General features: G+C 44.1%; 1 long non-coding RNA gene across 3 annotated transcripts in view; it reads right to left on the bottom strand.

Moving 5' to 3' along the window:
* LOC118166538 overlaps positions 1 to 8,408 on the bottom strand; it is a 360,867-nt gene that overhangs the window by 127,853 nt on the left and 224,606 nt on the right. Inside the window, exon 1 of one of the 3 annotated variants that reach the window (XR_004750562.1) lies at positions 5,928 to 6,039. The exons of 1 other annotated variant lie outside the window; for it this stretch is intronic. This is a non-coding gene — a long non-coding RNA (uncharacterized LOC118166538). Of the gene's footprint in view, positions 1 to 5,927; positions 6,040 to 8,408 lie in introns of those variants that run through there. One more of the 3 variants, XR_004750561.1, reaches the window with a different exon arrangement.

The following is an 8,408-nucleotide window of genomic DNA, read 5'->3' as shown; positions in this document are numbered from 1 at the left end:
TGTAGATGCACTTCAGCTGGGCCATTGCCTTATCCCCCGGCCTTGCTATTGTTCCCCCTGGCACAGCTCCAGCAAACCTTGCTTCAGCCCCATCCCCCTTCTTACCTAGTTTAAAGCCCTCTCAATGAGCCCTGCCAGCTCCTGGCCCAGGATCCATTTTCCCCTAAAAGATAGGGACCCGTCTGCGGCCATCAGGCCGGGTGTCGAGTAAAGTGCCCCATGGTCGAAAAACCCAAGATTTCTGTCTTGGCACCAGCCCCTGAGCCATGTGTTTAACAGGTGGGCTTTTCATGTCCTCTCTGTACCCCTCCCTGCCACTGTAGGGATGGACGTAAACACCACCTGCACTCCTGCTCCATCCACTAACCGTCCCAGTCCCCTAAAGTCTCGTTTAATAGCCCTCAGGCTTCTCTCTTCAATGTCATCACTACCTGCCTGGACTATCAAAAGAGGGTAATAGTCAGAGGGGTGAACCAGGTTGGGTAGCTTCCTGGCAACGTCTCTGACCCTGGCCCCAGGGAGGCAGCAGACTTCTCTACGGGTAGGGTCAGGCCGACAAATAGGGCCCTCTGTTCCCCTGAGGAGAGAGTCTCCCACAACAATCACCCTTCTGTCTTTCTTGGTGGAGGCAGTCCTGAGGCGTGGAGTCGACCTCCTCGCCCTAGGCATCCTCCTGGGTACACTTGCTACCTCTTCCTCACCCACCGGTCTCTCAATCTCCAGGGCCTCAAACCTGTTGCGTAAGGGCACCTGGGAAGGTGGGGCCAGAAGGGGAGGGCATCGCCTGCCATGTCGAGCAGGGACCTTTTTCCATTCCTCCTCAACTCCCAGATCCCCTCCCTCTGCCTGACGGCGACAGGGCAGGGGGTCCACCCCCATCTGGGGTGTCTCACCCCGGTACCTCTCCTTGAGGGCCTGCAGGGAGTCTCTCCACCAGTCTATCTCCCGCTCACACTCCCTGATATCCCTCAACCTCTCCACCTCCTCCTTGAGCTCCGCCACCATGCGGACCAGGTCATCTACCTGCTCACACCTCACACACAGTTTCTCTGCCTCCCGCCGATGGCAGCAACAGGCTCAGACACTCCCTGCATCCGGTGGCCTGAATCGCTGCACTTTTTAACGGGTAGTCGGTCTGGGTGCGTACCGACTTCCTGGAGAGCGCACCGTGCCTGGTGGAGACCATTATTTTCCCTTTCCCTTTTTTCCCTTTAGTTAAGTTGCTTAATTAATAATAATATTTCCTTACTTTTTTCCCCTTTAATTAAATTATCCTTATCTCAACCCATGAGTTGTTCTTTCCTTTACTTCTTCCCCTCCTCATCTGTGGAGGGGGAGTGAGAGAGTGGTTGTGGTGTTCAGAGTACCTAGCACGGTAAAACCACCACAAGAACTCTGAGTGCAATGCAGTCTAATTGAATGTTATGAGCTTCTCTTTTTATCCTTAGAAGTTGTGAGAATAGCCCAAGAAGCTTCCATGGTTTACTCTGTCCAATAGCATGCCTTACTGTTATTCTGGAGAAATAATCTCTGAAATTTTAACAGTAATTTAGTTTCTCTTTTCCTGTTGAGATTGCTTATGATGTGGTTTAAAAACTGCCTGACATCTTTATTTATTTTTGCAAATCATATATCCATCCATTCTAATCGGTTCAGTCTCTAGTGCCATCCAACCTGATGGAAATAACACACATTTTAACACTGCCTAGAAACACTGGAGTGAAACAAAACTAAAACATGCAGTCCCGATGAGCAAAGGAGTTATATTCTATTCACCTTCCAAAAGTCATGAAGACCAAAATCTTTTTAGAGCATGTCATTAACTTTCAGCCTTGCACAGTGAGCTCTCAGCTCAGGGATGATCAAGGATCAAAAGATGCCTCACTAACTTACAAGAAGAATGTCTGTACTCTGTTTTGTTTCAATCCTATTAGTCATAGCAAATCTTATGCCTCAGCTGCATTCCAGGAAAATTACATGTAACGGCAACACCCTTTTTCACAGCCTATTACATTACCTTATCTAGTAGTGGCTTCATGACATCAGAAGACTTTTCTCCCAGCAGCAATCTACTAATCTTCCAAATCCTTATTACATTCTATATCCATCTACCTCTTACCATTCCTGCATAATACTATAAGACTCCCCACAGGAGGAAAGCCATAACTTAAAAACTGCTCATCCCCCATGTAAACCCCTTACACATCTCAGACTGGAGCTCTTGAACAGCAAAACTTTTTAAGAGTGCAATTATACTTACAATTGAGGATGCATTTGGTTCTAATGTTAAGCTCCGTGCTGTGTCAGGTTTGAATCAGTTTAAGTTACATAAATTATTAATTATTCATCCTATTCAAATGTTCCTGCCCTTCAGAGCCACAGCTCTACGGTGCTAAGCATTTTAAGAAAACAAACAGAAGTGATTGCCGTCCCAAAACAAGAGTTTATGTCCTTCATGCCTTTAAAAAAATAATAGACATACCCTGTTGAGCTCTAAGATACAAATTAAGTTCAGATAAAAAACTGTATGGAATTTCTTCCTATATATTCAAGCAAAACCACACACACACACACAAAATGGGATTTGTGTAAGGAACCATTACTATTTTAAAAGCAAATTTCTAAACTAAGCCTGGGGTACACTCCCATCACTTAAACACAGGTGAATAGGCAGTGTTACTTATCACAGAGGCAGCTATTTCACATTAAACTCTACCAAATTAAATTAATTTAAGAACCTGGATAGAGAGCAATATGGCCATATTTTAACTAATTCATAGGCAAATAAGAACACAGTGCTTTCCCTGATTTTTATTTTTTTAATGGTTTAGTGCCTGAGTAAGATTAGCAATTGGAAAGAAAAAAAAAAAAAATGAAACTTTAAACTAATTTCTCCACAGGATAGAAACAAAAGGTAATTATTATAAGATAATATTTAAATTATTGAAAGATTGGATCTGATGATCGTTCAGCGTCCCTCCCAACCTGGGCTGTTCTATGATTCTAAGAAAAAGAAAATCCAATCAGAAACATAGAAACTTTGGTACCATATACTGGTTTTATTACCAAGAATTTCCTATATAAAAGAATTGGAGAAAACCATAATTCAGCAGTAGGAAACCAGAGGGACTGTAAAAGTGAAATGGACTTCTGATAACTGATACTGTACAGAATATGTGTTCACAGGCTGACAAACCAAAGCACTAGTAAACTAAAATAGTGTATATTCCAGCTGAAGCATGAGTGTTTTGGTATTAGTCTTTTCAGCTGGCAAAATTTGCCAAAGCCACAGAGCCTTGAATTTTTATTTTCATAGAATCATAGAATATCCCGAGTTGGAAGGGACACATAAGGATCATCAAGTCCAACTCCTGGCACCGCACAGGTCTACCCAAAAGTTTAGACCATGTGACTTAGTACACAGTCCAATTGCTTCTTAAATTCATACAGGCTTGGTGCAGTGACTACTTCACTGGGGAGCCTGTTCCAGTGTGCAACCACCCTCTCAGTGAAGAACCTCTTCCTGATGTCCAGCCTAAACTTCCCCTGCCTCAGTTTAACACTGTTCCCGTGGGTTCTATCACTGGTGATTATGGAGAATAGGTCACGTGCCTCTCCACTCCCCCTAGCAAGGAAGTTGTAGACTGCGATAAGGTCCCTGTGGGAAAGGAATTCGCAGGTGGCTTCACGCTGTTTCACCCATCCCTGAATTAGAGATAATGAGTAAACAAGTGGTAGAAACAAAAACTTGAGCAAAGTTGAGATAAAGTAAATCGGCTACAGTGTTAAAGATGCACTTTGGGCAGTGGCTGGCTCAAGGCACGTATCTGAGGGTCTCTAATCAATTGAATGACAGATTCGGGCACATGGACAGCCCGTGGGGCTATGGAGAAAGTATATGTAGTAGTGAAAAAGGGCAATAAACGCCTTCTGTTCAACAGCCATCAGGAGTCCGTGTCTTGCATCCCTTCAGGTCCCCCCTCAGCCTCCTCTTCTCTAGGCTGAACAGGCCAAGTGACCTCAGCCGCTCCTTATATGTCTTCCCCTCTAGGCCCTTCACCATCTTCGTCGCCCTCCTCTGCACACTCTCCAACAGTTTAATGTCCTATTGTACTGTGGTGCCCAGAACTGCACACAGTACTCGAGGTGAGGCCGCACCAGCGCAGAGCAGAGCGGGATGATCACTTCACTTGACCGACTAGCAATGCCATGCTTGATGCACCCCAGGATACAGTTGACCCTCCTGGCTGCTAGGGCACACTGCTGGCTCATATTCAACTTGCTGTCAACCACACACAACCCCCAGATCCCTCTCTGCAGGGCTGCTCTCCAGCTTCTTGTTGCCCAGTCTGTACGTGTAGCCAGGGTTGCCCCGTCCCAGGTGCAGGACCCGGCACCTGGGTGATCTTGTGATCTTATCATAAAAGGAAATCAATTTGTTAGGCAGGACCTACCTCTCATGAACCCGTGTTGGCTGGGACCAATGACTGCATTGTCCCCCAGCTGCGCTTCAATAGCCTCAAGAATCATCTTCTCCATAATTTTACCAGGCACTGACATGATGCTGACAGACCTGTAATTGCTAGGGTCTTCCTTCTTGCCCTTCTTGAAAATTGGCTCAACATTTGCCAGCTTCCAGTCTACTGAGACCTCTCCAGATTCCCAAGATCGTTGAAAAATAATTGAGAGAGGTCCCGCGATGACGTCAGCCAGCTCTTTAAGCATCCTGGGATGAATCCAATCTGGACCCATGGACTTGTATGGATCCAGGTGGAGCAGCAAATCCTGCACACATTCAGGGTCGGTTGGGAGTTTGTAATTCCCACCATCATGGTCCTCCAACTCAGGGCACCCTGGGTCCCGAAGCCCACCATCAGTGTTGAGGTGAAGAAGGCATTAAACATCTCTGTTTTGCCTATGACCTTGTATGTGAGGAGACCTTCCCCATCAAGTAGCACACCTATGTTTTCTTTGGTCCTCGTTTTTCTGTTCATATATCTAAAAAAAACTTTTTTATTGTCTCCCACAGACATGGCCAGCTTCAACTCTAGTTGGGCTTTGGTCACACCAATTTTCTCCCTACAAACACAATCAGCATCCCTGTATTCCTTTCTCATCGTCTGACCCTCCTTCCAGCAGCCATACACTTTCTTTTATCACCTAAGCTCCAGTAGAAGACCCCTGGTCAGCCAGGCCGGCCTTCTGCCCCACCTGCCTGACTTCCGATATTTTGGAATTGCCTGATCTTGTGCTTTTAGGAGGTAGTGCTTAAAGATTGACCAGCACTGATGGACACCATTTTATTTTATTTCATTCAAGTGTAGGGTAAGACTTGTTTGAAAGCTATGACCTCCTGTTCTGAAATTCACAGGTTATCTGAATTACCATGCCTGTTAACACACTTTATGATAGACAGCCCAAGAACATTAAAGCTTTATGTAAGCATTGCTTGTTTCGCATTCCATACCTTGCATATTCTCAGAATGTTTGAATATCACAATGTTTATAATTGTTATGAAAGAAGTACCTGAGCTAGAGTAGTCCAGAGTATGTAGAATTAAGAGCAAGTTTGCAGAATTAATAGTTTCATTTTCTGTTTGTCACACTACTATTTGTAATAACTGATTCAAACCCTCTCCTATGCTGCTATCTCAGTACAGTTGCAGAGATTACAGAGATTTACAAACTGAGGTAGAATAGAGAAACCTGGAGATTTCATGACTGAATTATTCTTTCTAGACTGCTTCCTATAAGCATCTATGCAAACCATCAGCCATTCTTCCAGAGACATATCAGCAAACCAAGAAACCCCAATCTGCCCTCCTCTTTCTCTTCTTCTGATTAGAGATTATGCAGTAACAAGCCCTGATACACCATATAGGAAGCATTTGAATGCTCTTTCCTGCCCATTAATGACCAAGACTTACCTGTTTGGTCCTGTAACTGTTTTCACTTGCTTCTATTTTCTTTTCCTCTAGCTGTCTATGGAAGCTAGTTATTCTAATCGGATTACAACAGCTTGCTTAGTATCAAGCATACAGACATATTCATATTGGCGTTAAATTCCAGACAAAAATGGATTTTCTGACTCACCATATCTTCTCATCCTCCAATGGTGACTTAGATCTGAGAGAACATTACTTAATATGATAAACTTTGCATAAGGTATCTGTTTCTTGGAGGAAGATAGTTTACCTTTGCAGCAGAGAGCAGAAATAAGAATAAAAGATAAAAACCCTAGCACCTATAGCTAGGTGCTTTAAAATCTCTTTATTCTGATAGCCATGCAAGCAGCAAAATTTTCAAAAGAAGATGAGATTTGCTATACCCTATCAGAGCATTGGTGCATAAAGTCTGCTATCTTGCCTGTGCCAGCGCTTCAGAGGAAAGCAAAACAAAATCCCTGTGTTGCTCATACATCAGTCAATTTTGTATCAACAGCTTGCCTCAGTGCTTGAATTTTTGTCATGGCATTAAATCCTACTCTGCAGCTAAACAAATAGAGGCCTAAAGCATTGCACTTCAGAACACACTCAAGTTGCTACTGTGAAGTTCATTTGTGTATACAAAATGCTGGTCTCCTCTAAACATTGTCACGTTCTCATTTTTTGTGTACTTCATGCATGCAGATATATTTGTTTACATACTTGTTTTGTCTACCACAAGACATCTGAATAGCAAAAATGTGTTGATACAACCTACACTGCATTATTTGTAATAATGGATGGAGTCAATGGATGGAGTCAATGGGTGAATGGAGTCAAATCCAGTTGGAGGCCGGTCACTAGTGGAGTCCCCCAGGGCTCGGTACTGGGGCCAGTCCTCTTTAACATCTTTGTTGTTAACATAGATGATCTGGACGAGGGGATCGAGTGCACCCTCAGTAAGTTTGCAGATGACACCAAGTTAGGTGCGTGTGTCAATCTGCTCGAGGGTAGGAAGGCTCTGAAGGAAGATCTGGAGAGGCTGGACCGATGGGCTGAGGCCAACTGTATGAAGTTCAACAAGGCCAAGTGCCGGGTCCTGCACCTGGGGCATAACAACCCCAAACAGAGCTACAGGCTGGGAGATGTGTGGTTAGAAAGCTGCCTGTCAGAGAAGGAACTGGGGGTATTGGTTGATAGTCAGCTGAATATGAGCCAATAGCATGCTCAGGCGGCCAAGAAGGCCAGCATCATCCTGGCTTGCATAAGAAACAGCGTGGCCAGCAGGTCGAGGGAAGTGATTGTCCCCCTGTACTCGGCTCTGGTGAGGCCACACCTTGAGTACAGTGTTCAGCTTTGGGCCCCTCACTAAAGGAAGGACATGGAGGTGCTCGAGCGAGTCCAGAGAAGGGCTACAAAGCTGGTGAGGGGTCTGGAGAACAAGTCTTATGAGGAGCGGCTGAGGGAGCTGGGACTGTTTAGCCTGGAGAAGAGGAGGCTCAGGGATGACCTTATAACACTCTACAGGAACCTGAAAGGAGGCTGTAGTGAGGTGGGAGTTGGTCTATTCTCCCACGTGCCTGGTGACAGGATGAGGGGGAATGGGCTAAAATTGCACCAGGGGAGGTTTAGGTTGGATATCAGGAAGAACTTCTTTACTGAACGGGTTGTTAGTCACTGGAATAGGCTGCCCAGGGAAGTGGTGGAGTCACCATCCCTGGAGGTCTTTAAAAGACATTTAGATGTAGAGTTTAGGGATATGGTTTAGTGGAGGACTTGCTAGCATTAGGTCAGAGGTTGGACTCGGTGATCTTGGAGGTCTCTTCCAACCTAGACTATTCTGTGATTCTGTGATTTTCCAAAGAAAACTGTGTGGTTAGCCTTAAAAATCATTTGCCTAGTGCAATAAATGCCTAGTATAGGAGAATATTTGTTTGGCTGATTTACCTCAGTTAATGGAATTCCTGAAAATGAACTCTTTAATTTCTTCTTTTGAAAACTCATATACTAGAAAAGAAGTTACTGCTCTGAATTGCATTACTATTGAACTGTGACACAAACAAACCTCCCATATCTATTTCTTCCTAAGAATTGTTTTGAAATAGTGTAATGAGTCTAATTTTACTAAAATAGTTCATATAGGATTTACCTGTTATTGCACTTTAAGGTATAATCTGTCATGTATGTACTTATAATCAGTGATCAGAAGGCATGCATCTGATTACCTACATCAATGCAGATAGTAAGTTAGAGCTCTTGAAATATCAGGAAGATATATTACACACAAGGTAACAGGTAGGATGAATTCACAAGTCATCTTAAAAGTAAATCTAAATTTTAGGCCTAGATAGTAGCTGAGTGTGTATTTCTAAGAGTGGAAGCTGCTCACAAATTCTGGGTATCCATATCTGCAAAATCAAAGTTATCAGGTATCTAAATGATACCTGATAACTCTTGGTCATGCCCAAAATGCTTCGGTCCTGC

This window comes from Oxyura jamaicensis, chromosome 4, assembly GCF_011077185.1.
Source record: "Oxyura jamaicensis isolate SHBP4307 breed ruddy duck chromosome 4, BPBGC_Ojam_1.0, whole genome shotgun sequence".
Classification (NCBI taxonomy): Eukaryota; Metazoa; Chordata; class Aves; order Anseriformes; family Anatidae; genus Oxyura; species Oxyura jamaicensis.
This window is presented reverse-complemented; position numbering and strand designations above follow the sequence as displayed.